This window comes from Myxine glutinosa, chromosome 10, assembly GCF_964187855.1.
Source record: "Myxine glutinosa chromosome 10, kmMyxGlut1.1, whole genome shotgun sequence".
Lineage (NCBI taxonomy): Eukaryota > Metazoa > Chordata > Myxini > Myxiniformes > Myxinidae > Myxine > Myxine glutinosa.
In genome coordinates, this window is record NC_136270.1 from 105,295,162 (window position 1) to 105,309,403 (window position 14,242).

The 14,242-nt window shown below is 46.2% G+C and overlaps 2 protein-coding genes across 8 annotated transcripts in view; one reads left to right on the top strand and one right to left on the bottom strand.

Moving 5' to 3' along the window:
• LOC137433884 (mitochondrial Rho GTPase 1-A) overlaps nucleotides 1–14,242 on the bottom strand; it is an 80,273-nt gene that overhangs the window by 63,597 nt on the left and 2,434 nt on the right. Inside the window, exon 1 of one of the 7 annotated variants that reach the window (XM_078785973.1) lies at nucleotides 12,230–12,296. The exons of the other annotated variants lie outside the window; for them this stretch is intronic. The gene's annotated coding sequence lies outside the window, so the exon portion shown is untranslated. Of the gene's footprint in view, nucleotides 1–12,229; nucleotides 12,297–14,242 lie in introns of those variants that run through there. 7 annotated transcript variants of the gene reach the window in all.
• The window catches only part of LOC137433889 (uncharacterized), a 69,820-nt gene that overhangs the window by 39,958 nt on the left and 15,620 nt on the right, over nucleotides 1–14,242 (top strand). The window lies entirely within an intron of this gene.

Consider the following 14,242-nt stretch of genomic DNA (forward strand, 5'->3'; position numbering starts at 1 on the left):
AAAAGTGCATCTCCCGTTCGCGCCTTTTATAGCGCCTCCAGCGATTACGCCGCCGGCGTTTTGGACACGCCCATCGGGGTGCTCACCTCGGCCCTGATTGGTCGCGCGACCCTCGGGCTCCGCCCTCGATGACGACGGGCGGGTACGCCCCTCCTCCCCTCTGACGAGGTGGAGACACGCCTTTCTTCTCCGACTCAAGCACATGGTCAATGGCGGTTATTGGAGGGGAGGTGATTGGGAATCGAGGGCTCAGCAATGACGAGAGGGGATGTAATATGGAAATGGAGGTTTTGGGGATGGGAAGGAAAGGGAGATTTTGGGGATGGGAAGGAAAGGGGATCTATTCTCTTTCACTGGTGCAATGGAGTATTTCAATTAATGGAAGACACAGCCTTACACTAATACACATAATAAGGATATAACTGTCAAAAAAGATATATCGTGTCCTGCATGTATGTTTTATGGACTAACTACGGGAACGCCCTTTGACCTTTATACAACCACAAACGGAGGGAGGAGGGGTGATATTTTACAACAACCTTTTACAACAACATTTTACCACAACAATAAAATAAAAAAACATTCTCATATCCACAACACTGCACCCTCCTCCCCTTAGGCACGTCCCGGGCCTATAACTTTTACCTTAGTGTGGCACGTAGGTGTAGTTCCCTCTACTTTTAACCTGACCCTGAGTGCGACAGTTTTAAAACATAAATAAATGTGTACCGCTGCTCCATTGCACCCTGCCTAACAGACTTACGCCCACAGTTAACCGAATTGCGGAATGGTCTTCAAACTATACACTGACGGTGGGAAGCATTATTTACAATGACGCTATTTTTATTTACAAAACTAACCCAGGACCTGTGATTGTTCTTTCTGGGGGGGAGACAGTCTGCTCTGCATCGACGCACCATGAACGCACCCAAAAACGCACCAATACACACCCAAGCACCAATCGGTGCAGTCACCTTAGTTCATCAGTGTTCCATAAAAATAAAATCAACAACCCCTAACCCTGCAGGTGATCTCTTGCTCTTCGGCTCCCTCTGCTGGTTATTATATTTGGTCTTCCAGATGTTGTCATTCTTTTGCTTTGCTTACTGGCGGCCTATTTGTATTAAAACTTGCACCCAATGTGTCCTTTTTATTTATTTTATTTATGGCCCACAGGGCCGACTAGTGTGGTTCACCTGTGGGGCATCGGTGCCCTGTGGCCAAGGTCCGCCAGCAAGATTTCAGGCCCTCATGGCCGGTTCCAGCAGAGGGGCCATGCCCCAACCCATGGGGTCCATAAGTGGTGCTCGGCCACAGGCATGTGGTCCATAATGTGGTGCATCGATGCAGACAGCTGGTTCTGGGAATTTCGGGCGCACAATGGCCGACCCACGCACGCTCCCCTCGGCACCCAATGGCGCACAGGTCATGTGGGAGACAAAAGGGGAAAGACAATTGAGCGAGGGGTAAGGTCACAAGGGTACACATCAATAAGGCAATGCAAGGCGAAATGCGTACGGAGGGCGAAGTGAGAAAGCTCGTCCCTACCGTACGTCACCCCCCTGTCACCTACCCTACCCTTGCCCTTACCCCATATGTACAAAAATCTACACATTTACAAATTTGTCACTACTGTCACGTCTTCCCCATATTTCCCCTATACCAAATTCGTCTCCACAATCCCTCTACTTCAAAATTTGCCATCACCAAATTCATCATCAATCCTCATAAGGAGGCAGAGATGGAACATCAAAGCACAATGTCACACCCACGTCATGATGCGTCTCACAATCCAAACATTTGCACAGTAAAAAATAATTAAACATGGCATGGTGCGGAGTACCTGTCACCTCAGGTGAGTGGATGCAGATGGTGCAAGGAGACTTCATCCTAACTATTTTCTAAATGACTAACACACTTTACACTACCCGGGGTCTCTCCCTGCCAATCCATTGGCCAACTTACACTATGGGTTCTAAAAACCAATTCCCATTGCCCAAACTGTGGTGCTTCTCAATTTGGGGTCTCACTCCCCCGATTCCTCTCCCGGTGCCTCGCACAATTTCTGGGCTGCGACGTGTAGCTCTCCCAGCAGGTCTACCCACCTGCACACCTCCACCACTGCAGTTGCCACCCGAGCTTACCTGCTCCTCACCCTAACCTATCTAACTGGGGACAGCCCCTCCTGGCTCTGTCACCCCACTCGGTGCCCTCTGGCACTGGGCTACCCGGGTCCGTCCTCCGGATCCTCGGGCCCCATCCACAACAACTACTACCGGCTCCCAGAGCCCACCTGCGGCCTCACCTGGCCGACATCCTCACAGTGGTGGAGCGCCCAACCAACTACACACACTAACAGGCTACACGCCCAGCCATTTCCACAACACTAATGCACCCATCCAAAGACCATTCTTTCACCCGCACCACAGATGCCAATCTCCAACCACAATTTACCTATACCCTCTACCTAACACTTACACTACCCGCCCCGGGTATCCGTGATGGGGGTCCACTCTTCCCCCATTCACACCTTCGCACCATCCACTCCACTCCACAATTTCCACCATACTCACTCCACGACCATCCATTCCTATACTCCATACCATTTATTCCATACACCTGTCCTTCATTCACCTGTCGTTGCACACCTGTGCAATCCTACCTGGTGCCACCTGCACCCTCCTCCTCTTCCTGGACCATTTGGTCAACACAACACGCAATCACCACTACTCCCTCATACACTGCTCCACACCCCTGTTCAGTTGCACACCTGTGCAATCACACCTGTTCAATTCTCAAACACACGGCATCATCTCAGCTAACTACTCCCCTCTGAAACTTGCGCTTCCCAGTCGTCCCTTTAAACTATTGCGCTCCCACGTCATTATCATCCACACTAAACTACCTGCGTCCCCACTACAGGTATCAGTCACTAACTAACCTTAACGTTACCTAATGTCATCTTCGCTAGATCCCTATCAATATCCTAACCCACCCGGGCTAGTTTTCACTGCCATCAACCCCATAAACCTAGTGCTCCTTTGCCCCCCCTGTGAGGGATGGTGGATTTGCCATCCCACCACATCGGGGGTCTCTCACTATAAATTTTGCTCGTCCAAATTCCAACCCATTCAAAAAATTTCCATTTACTGCCAATTCTACCCACTATTATAAATTTCGTATCAAATCACGATCACTATCACTATCACCCCGTCTACTTATTACATCCTCTCGGTGCGCCAATTCACGTCTAAAGCTCGGCTTCGTACAGCCGAGCCATGAACGCGGGTTCTTTTGTGCCAGCGGCTGGATACGTCCCGCATTCGTGGCAGGGACGGGGGCTTACCCGGGCCGAGATCCCACGCACCACCTCGGCGTGGAGCCATCCAATGTCCCGATCTCGACCTGCCGGCACGTCTCAATAGAAAGTGGTCGCCATGACGACCCTTCCTATCGGGCTGCCCGCTCCGCCTAGTGGAGCCCGGACGCGGCCGTTCCAAGCGAGGCACAGCGTGGGTCGCGTACGGCGGTTCTTTCGAAACCGCCGTGGTTCGGATCCCCGCTGGTCCTCGCGGCACGCGAAGCTGCCCGACGCGCACCGAGGGCCCGATTCGGCTATAAGTCGTTCTAACCGCTAAACCGGTTACCGTCGATGCTTCACCTGGACGCTTACATGCATACGCTACCCCTTTCTTGCTCATACATGCAGCCGTTTCCATGCTCCTCGTCGTACCTCTTCTTACACACCTCGGTACACTCATTCCGCTCACCGACTTGGTCACACACCTGACCACCGAACACCTTGGCACACATTCGTCGCTCGCACACCTCACCAACACACCTCTTCGCGCCCCTTTCTCGGTCACCTCCTTTGTGACAATCACAGGTGTGCTCTCACCCGCACACCCAACCACGTGCCTCACTACCAATTCCAGCGTGCATTCCCACTCATGCTCTACCATTCCAGGTGTGCATCCTTCCATTCCAGGTGTACATCCTCGCTCACCTGCCACAACCAACTCACGCTCCGTGTCACTCTCACTACTCTCACCTCCACTCTCGGTCGCGCACTCACCCTTACTCTCGACAGCGCACTCTTTCCTCATGCACCTGTCCGTTACACACCTTTCTCGTGCACACTCTTCCGCACATTGTCCCGTTACACCTTCTGTAACACTCACCACAGGTGTACACTCTCTCGTTACTTCCTCTGTAACACTCACCACACCGCGCTTCCCTGTGCTCCCTCGCACACGCGCTACGACCGACTCACTCCTGACGGCACACTCACTCCTCGGCGTGCACTTTTTCCTCACACACCCCATGGTCGGACATTCTCGCACACCTCTTTTTTCGCACACCTGACCTGTCGCACACTTCACCAACGGCCTCTCACGAACACCCGGATCCAAACCAATCCCCAAGCCGACTGAAGCTATCCTCACATCATATACATTGCCACTCACCTCCGTACCTCGTCTCTGCACCTCCTTTGCCACCTGCAAACTCTTTATTTGGTTAGTGAGCATCACATCATGAGTTGAGCACCGACCTTGCACATATTCCATCACCTCCTCCTGGATTTCTCTTTTAGTTTCTGTTCGTCCCTTCTTAATTTCACTCACCTCTTCTTCCACTTCCTCTAATTTTTGTTTAACCTCTTTTATTTCTCGGTGCGTCTCCTCAAGTTCGTCCTCTAAGGCTACCGTGACCGTCTCTATGTGCATCCTCACCTGCCGGTCCTTTGTCTCCATTATCTCTGTCACCTCGTCCACCCTCATTGTCAGTTCCTCACGTACCATCTGACATTGCCTCTGTGTCGCTATCAAGTCATTTTTAATTTCTTTTTGTGTCGCCTTTAACCCTCCGAGTACTGCAGTGTTCCTTTGAACCTGCTCCACTAACTTCGTTTGTCCCTCTGTCAGCTGTTCCACCTCCTCCGTCAAACCTTCTATTCCCCCTTGTAACCTAGCCGTATTATTCCTCACCTCTTTCTCCATACGCTTCTCACCTCGCTTTACCTCCTCGCGTAGCCCCGAAACCTCCTCACTTACCCCTCGTCGTATTTCCTCCATCTCTTTTGTAGATGCCACCCTCATCTGTCCCAATTCATCCCTCTGAGCATCCAGTTTGGTTTCTACCCCGATTTTCACCTCCTCTATCTGCTCTCCCATTTGTTTGATTTCCCTGGCAGATTGTTCCCCTATTTCCCGCAATTTGTCCTCCATCCTATTTTCTAACCCCATTAACCCATTTTTCACCCCCTCTAACTGATTCTCCTGGGCAGCCATTCTGTTTTCCACCCCCGTTAACCCATTCTTTACCGCTTTTATCCCGTTGTCTAACCCCTCAAAATTATTGTCGAACTTCCCAAATTTCTTGTCTAACTCCTCACCGGTACCCCTCGCTTCGTCCCTCATTACTCCCAATTGCTCACTCTGAGCATCCATCCGGTTCCCCATTACCCCCATTTGGTTTCCCAAGTCATTCCTCAGGTCTTCACTTGTCTGGACCATGAGCGCCTTTATTTGTTCCATAAATAGGCCCCAATCCATCGGCGGCGCTGCTACGGTCACGGGCGCGGCTAAATTTGGCGCCACAATAATCATGTGCGCGAGGCCGCCATTTTGTGCGTCTGATACTCCCTCAACCGCCTCCTCATTGCTCCCCTCCATTTGATCCTGGGTTACTCCTAACCCCTCCTCTAGCTCACCCACCGGCATTCGATCGCCTTGACCAGCCATGGCGCGATTTCAAAGTTCAGGTTTTGTAAAACAAAACAAATTTCGGCCGCTCCAAATTTTGACCAAATTTTTTTTTTTTTTCCTATTCGTTTTAAAAATTTGGTTCGGGCCTCGAATCCCACTCCTGACACCAATTGTTACAGATCGCGGTTAAGATGTTAGTTACCGAGCGGTTTGGTATTGCCGCGACCGTTACAGGATCCCTGACTCACCCGATTCACCCAGGACTTTGGCCGGATCGCACCACAGCTAGTCAATAGGGAAAAGACAAAGGCGACGAATGCAAAGAGGAAAACGAAGGCAAAGAAAGGTTTGGAAATACTACTGAATTTATTGACTATTTACACACAAGCAAAAAGAAAGCAGTCACGTTTATTTACAAGCACATAAGACGCAGGTGACACATGGAAAATACTAGCTTACCTACAGTCTTAATTAACCCAGGACAGAACAAACAAAAGACACTGACTCACGCGGGGAATTGCAGGAATGGCAGGAGGTGGATGGCTGGAGGTGAACGCTTGGTGGAGCCAACGCGGAGCTTGGCGGAGCTTTGGTGGGGGTGAACGCTTGGTGGAGCCAACGTGGAGCTTGGTGGAGCTTTGGTGGAGGTGAACGCTTGGTGGAGCCAACGCAGAGCTTGGTGGAGCCTTGGTGGAGGTGAACGCTTGGTGGAGCTCTGGTGTGACGGGTTCTCTCTCCTTCCCTCACAAGCTTCAGGACTCTTTCTTGACGACCAACTCTTTGTGACCAACTCTTTGTGACCAACTCTTCACGGACCCTCTACTGGCAACCGACTCCACTGACTGACTCTTCACCACTCTCCACTTGACGACCGACTCTCAACCAACTCAAAGTGCATCTCCCGTTCGCGCCTTTTATAGCGCCTCCAGCGATTACGCCGCCGGCGTTTTGGACACGCCCATCGGGGTGCTCACCTCGGCCCTGATTGGTCGCGCGACCCTCGGGCTCCGCCCTCGATGACGACGGGCGGGTACGCCCCTCCTCCCCTCTGACGAGGTGGAGACACGCCTTTCTTCTCCGACTCAAGCACATGGTCAATGGCGGTTATTGGAGGGGAGGTGATTGGGAATCGAGGGCTCAGCAATGACGAGAGGGGATGTAATATGGAAATGGAGGTTTTGGGGATGGGAAGGAAAGGGAGATTTTGGGGATGGGAAGGAAAGGGGATCTATTCTCTTTCACTGGTGCAATGGAGTATTTCAATTAATGGAAGACACAGCCTTACACTAATACACATAATAAGGATTTAACTGTCAAAAAAGATATATCGTGTCCTGCATGTATGTTTTATGGACTAACTACGGGAACGCCCTTTGACCTTTATACAACCACAAACGGAGGGAGGAGGGGTGATATTTTACAACAACCTTTTACAACAACATTTTACCACAACAATAAAATAAAAAAACATTCTCATATCCACAACAATATTTTGTTCGTCTGGTTGATTTGTTTGTGAAATAAATGTTAGCTCTTTCACGAGCCTCGATTCAGTATACAAAAAAAACAACAAAAAAAAACATAATCATTTGACTTTAAAGAAACTAAGAAGAAAATACCTATTCTGGGGGGCAATCACCCCACCACCCCGCCCCCGCAGACCTCCAAGAGGGCAGATTTTTTTAATGCCATGAACAATCTTTGGTACATCACGGGTGATAAAGGTTGTGGTCAAGTTTCATCGAAATTGCATGAGTAGTTTCTGATAAGAAAGCAAATACCTGTTTTGGGGGTCAACATCCCCCCTCCCCCCTGTAACCAAACCCCCTGTGGACCCCTAAAAGGGCAGATTTTTTTTAATGCCATGAACAAACTTTGATACATCATGGGTGGTGACTGTTGTGGTAAAGTTTCATCGAAATTGCATGTCTAGTTTCTGAGAAGAAAGCAAATACCTATTGGGGGGGCAACCCCAATTCTACAAACAGACACCAAATTCTTTGTTGGAGACAGAGATTACAGACACAAAGAGAGCAACTGTGGAAGGAAGTAGGACAAATACAACAGTTCAGGAAAGGAAACAGACACCCAGAAATAAGAGAGAATCCAAAGAATAAAAAACAAACACAAAATCGAAGGCAAAGACCTCAAGTCTTTGGGTGCTGAAAATAAACTCAAAATAGAAATTATAGCAAGGATGATTAAAAAAGAAAACGATGAAGAAGGAAACAACATGAGAAAACAAAACCACATGTTTAAAAGTAACCCAAAGAGATGTTACCATGAATTAGGGAAACAAAAGCAGAATGTGTCAACTCCCCCTAAAAAAGAAAAACTGGAAACATTCTTGAAGATCGAAAAGAACATAACAAGGAAGCAGAATGGAAAACAATTTCAAAAAATGCCAAATATCAAAAGCCTAGGCCCAGAGGGAATTCCAAATTTCTGGCTAAAACATCTTCATGCTCTTCAAAATCACTACGCTAGGACATTTAACGAACTGATCCAAGAGGAAAAGGCAGTGGATGAGTGGCTCGTAAAAGGGAACACCTTTCTCATCCCAAAATTGGAGGAAACCCGACCTCCCCACAAATACCGGTGGATAACATGCCGACCAACCAAATACAAACTGCTGACAGGAATCATCACAGAAATGATGTACCATCATCTAACACATCAAGGAGGTTTAGAGGTAGAACAAAAGGGATGTAAGAGAGGGTGTTATGTAACAATTGACCACCTACTACTACTTGACCACCAGAAAAGGCCATACTTGAAAATTGCAGAATGCGAAGAACTAAATTGTCCACTGCCTAGATAGACTATAAGAAAGCTTTTGACAGTGTCCCACATTTGTGGATGATCTTACTATAATTCACCAAATGTTTGTCTGTCTGTCTGTTCGAAGGTACTGCAAAAACGGCTCAACCGATCGAAACGATATTTTGGGTGTATAATCCTGGAATCTCCAGGAGTAAAATAGGCTATTTAGTTTTTCCAATTTCAGCTTTGTCTCCAGTATTCTCAGGTTTGGACTTTGATATGTTTTTGACTTTGTTTTGGATTTGGTTTGGACGTTCGCATGACGTCCATTGTTCTCATTGTGACGACGAGCAACGGTACCCGCCCTACGGGTGGGGCTTCAATTGGGAGGCCCAAATGAAAAGGCTAAATATCGAAAATTGAAGGTTTTTTTTCTTTTAAACGATTTATATAAACATCCGTTAAATCTCGATCGGTGCAGTCGTTTGTGCGGCACCCGGGAAAATAACGTCATGCGGGAGCAAGTATCAGCAGGATGTGGCAGTGTGGGAGTCCACGTTTGCACCGATCGGTGCACCAACGACTGCATCGATCGGATGTGGCATGAAGGAGGATCAGATCTAACAGATCGCTGTCTCCATCGATCTTGCCAAGGCCGTAACACCTATCGACTCAAAATCCTTTTAACTGTTGATTTGGTACAGTTACACGTATTGGGAATTTGGTACACGTATCGGGAGTACATACGACATAGCGATTGTAAACACGATTATCGATCACGATGCACGATCACGATCATCACAATCATAGTGTATCGATCACGATTTAAAACACGATGGAATAATATTTACCGATATGAACAGTGATGTGGCTTTGGCTTTTATTGAAATTCTAAAGATACTGTTTAGATTTTGATGATTTGCGTGTGATATGATTCAACGGATGTTTATATGAATCGTTTAAAATAAAAAAGCCTTCAATTTCTGATATTTTGCCATCGCTATATGCAGATTCTCCACGGTCCCACAATCAATGTTTGTATACGTGAACGTACCCGTTTGTTTGCGAACAGGTACGTTTTTCATGGAAGTCCTTCACAAACTTGCTGTCCATGTCTGACGTGCGACTGAGGGTGATACAGGAATGTGGAATTTATTGGTTTCATGCTTTAGATTCACCGTATCTGCATTGCCTGTTTGCTTCTGGCCTCCCACCCGTGGGTAGCACGGGTATTTCTCTAGTAAAATGAATGCAAATATGTATACAAAATCAATCCACAAATAATCAAACTGATTGAGAAAGCAATTGAGCCCTGGAATACAACATTAATATTACAGCATTCAGAGGGAAATATCGAAATACCAGATATGAAGATACGACGTGGAATTTTCCAGAAGACAGTCTTTCCCCCCTTTTGTTTTGTCTGGCTCTGGATCCACTAAGTAACCTCATCAATGAACAAGGACACGGACACACCCTAACAACCAATAGACGAGCATCCAAAGAAATAGGAAAGGTGACACATCTCCTATACATGGATGATCTAAAGCTCTTCTACCCAAATGACCAAATTTGACAGAACAACTAAAACTCGTAAAACGGTTTTCCAAGGACATTCAAATGGAATTTGGACTAGACAAGTGCACCAAGTGCACATTTGTACAAGGTAAACCAAAAAAACCAAAAACAGACAACATAAAAATTGACCTTGAAACAACAGAGAAGTTAGAAAATGAAGTATCATTTGCATCATTGTTTGTCTGTTTGATTTGTTTGTGTGATAAATGTTAGCTCTTTCAAGAGCCTCGATTATGTATCCAAAAAAATAAAAATCATACAACTACCTCGGGGTAGAAGAGGGCCATCAAATATGTCACAAACAAATGCGCAAAACAATCACCAAAGATTACCTACGTAGAATCGAGCTGATCCTGAAAACATAACTCTCCCCAAAAAACAAAATCAAAGCCATAAACCAGCTCGCAGTACCAGTGTTCCAATATAGCTGCGGAATAACAAACTGGGCCCCAATCAGAAATCAACAACTGGGCTCAACAACAAGACATTAAAACAAGAAAACACCGTACCATCCACAAAATGTTTTACAAAAACCAGTGCATCCCGAGAATGTACTTGCCTGGACGAGAGGGAGGGAGCGGTCTGATGGAACTGAACCAGGTGCACAGAGCGACGAGTGTAGGACTAGCTGAGAATGTGAAATGCTCAACAGACTATCAGATGCAATTTGTAAAAAAGAGCAATCAGAAATTGCAAACCCTCACCAGGACGTATTTTTCAGTGGTTTTTAAGGATTTTGTGTTAAAGCAAATATGGCGGCCGAACCATGTGACTGCTGACGTCATCATTTTTTTTTCTCCACAAATTTATCCCTAGATGACGCTCAATAAATTTCATCTTGTTAGGATGAAGTTCTGTACTTGTTGAATTATTACATCATAATGGAGGCATCTATGACATCATCATTAAAATATTTTATTCCCCATGGAGAGTTCTTTACAATGAGCCATGTCTCAACTTTTTCTATTCAGTGCTTTTAGATATATAGAGGTGCAAAGTTTTTCGATTTTTCCAAGATGGCAGCCGAACCATCTTGGAAAGACCTATGACGTCATAATTATCATTAAAAACAAGTACAAAAAGTTTTAATTAAAACAAAAGCTGCGTCGATGTTACACAATGCCTAGATGCAGCTGTGCCTATAACGTCGATGTTATAGGCACAGGACATTCCTATTGATTCGATTACTTGATGTTATTTTTGTGCAAAGTGAAAATATATCTCGGCAATTTCCCGTGTGTGGCGACGAATTTTTAATATATCTCGGCATTTTCCCATCTGTTATTTCAGGTGGTGTATGACTGACCATGCCGCGCTTTAAAAAATATATATCTCGGCAATTTCCCGTGTGTGGCGACACGTGAACGAAGCTATGCTCCTCTCTCCACATTATTGTGACGACGTATAAATTAAATATTTCATCGTGACGATTGTCATCAAATGGACGAATTTTTAATATATCTCGGCATTTTCCCGTCTGTTATTTTGGGCGGTGTATGACTGACCATGCCGCGATTTAAACAAAATATATATATCTCGGCATTTTCCCGTCTCTTATTTCGGGTGGTGTATGACTGACCATGCCGCGATTTAAAAAAAATATATCTCAATGGACTTGAAGTTACAGGCCTTTGAGAATTCATTTCGTTCTATAAAGGGCAACTTTCATCGGATTTTCTTCCCGTTTTTTTTCAACCGAGTCTAAAACTATGTTAGCGACTGTGAAAAATGAAATGATATATCGAATTTGATTTGAAATAAAACTGTATGAGAGAGGAAGACACTACGGGCCTACAAAACAGGCCTCAAAGCTATGCGAGTTAATAAAATGGTGGATATTTGTTTATATGAAGGCTCTCCCAGAATGGGTGGAGCTATGGTTCCCAGAATGGGTGGAGCTTTGAGGTTTTGTCTTCTCTGCAAGAACAAGAATAACAACAACAACAACAGCAGAGGGCACTCTATGAGCAGCGTCTGCGACGCGGCTAAAAATTATACAGGTGGAGTTGCACCTATGGTGAAAATTTCCAGTCAATCGGACTAACGGTTGCAGAGAAAAATCATATTTATTCTGTGCAGACACAGACAGACAAACGGACTCAAATGCAATAACCTCCCTCTCCTCAGGTGAGGGTAACAAACATGAACACAACAAACCTGAAAAAATATCCATAACTCACCTTGCGAAGAACTTCCAAAAACAGGTGTGAATAGAAGATGCCGCACAGTAACATGAAACAGCAACAAATACAGGCCCAAAAATTGCAAAAAAGACAAAAGAAATGAAATATCAAGAAATATACACCAACAACTGGGAGAATGACAAAAGAGCAGGAAAATACAAAAAAGAATTTAGCAGAGCGAGGATTGACAAAGAAGGATCATTGGAATGGCTAAGAAGAGGTCAGCTCAACTGGGATGGTGAACAAATCATAATATATGCCCAAGATCAAGGACACCACACCAATGGATTAAAAAAGATGGTGGGACTGAGCCAGATGGCCAAGTGTAGATTCTGCAAGACAGAAACAGAAAGTACTTGTCACCTGCTCTCGGGATGCAAAGAACTATTATCAGAACAACTTTACACACAACGACACAACAAAGTATGCACAGCGATTCATTAGCATATCTGCAGAAATTTAAACATGCCAGTACCAGAAAACTCATGGAAACCCGAACCAAGGGCAATCATTCAAAATGACACGTCATGCTCACGTACGACCTGATGATTCCATCGAGCGTGAACAGAGAAAACAAAGCATTGCGTCCGGACATTGTACTCAGGAACAAAAAGGGAAAGACAGCATTGATTAATTGAGATATCAGTACCCAGTGATTTTGGCCTAAATAACACAGAAATCAAGAAAATGACCAAATACCAGGAAGTCAAAAATGAGGTCAAGGGATATTGGAAGGTGAAGAGCATCAAAATGGTACCAGTGATAATTGGAGCAATAGAAATGATAAGGAAGAATCTCCCTGAGATTTTGAAACCATCCCCGGGAATATTACCACAAACGAACTGCAACTGGAAGCAATCCGGGGTTTGGCGACGATCCTGAAAAGAGATCTTGGAACAAAACTCTGAAAAAGTTGAAAAGTTTGGTCCATGAATCGTGATCCCCTGAAGAGGAGGTGGATACTTTGGGTCCTGGAGGACTCTGTTCCACCTCATGAAACCCGCAGATGGAGATAACAACCAACAAATGAACGACCACACACACACAAACACACACTTTCTCTCCCTCCCTCTCCCTCTCACACACACTCTCTCCCTCACACACACACTCTCTCTCTCCCTCTCACACACACTCTCTCTCTCCCTCTCACACACACTCTCTCTCTCCCTCTCACACACACTCTCTCTCTCCCTCTCACACACACTCTCTCTCTCTCCCTCTCACACACACTCTCTCTCTCTCCCTCTCACACACACTCTCTCTCTCTCCCTCTCACACACACTCTCCCTCTCACACACACTCTCTCTCTCTCTCTCTCCCTCTCACACACACTCTCTCTCCCTCTCACACACACTCTCTCTCCCTCTCACACACACTCTCTCTCCCTCTCACACACACTCTCTCTCCCTCTCACACACTCTTTCTCTCTCCCTCTCACACACACTCTCTCTCTCTCTCCCTCTCACACACACTCTCTCTCTCTCCCTCTCACACACACTTTTCTCCCTATCACACACACTTTTCTCCCTCTCACACACACTTTTCTCCCTCTCACACACACTTTTCTCCCTCTCACACACACTTTTCTCCCTCTCACACACACTTTTCTCCCTCTCACACTCACTTTTCTCCCTCTCACACACACTTTTCTCCCTCTCACACACACTTTTCTCCCTCTCACACACACTTTTCTCCCTATCACACACACTTTTCTCCCTATCACACACACTTTTCTCCCTATCACACACACTTTTCTCCCTCTCACACACACTTTTCTCCCTCTCACACACACTTTTCTCCCTCTCACACACACTTTTCTCCCTCTCACACACACTTTTCTCCCTCTCACACACACTTTTCTCCCTCTCACACACACTTTTCTCCCTCTCACACACACTTTTCTCCCTCTCACACACACTTTTCTCCCTCACACACACTTTTCTCCCTCTCACACACACTTTTCTCCCTCTCACACACACTTTTCTCCCTCTCACACACACTTTTCTCCCT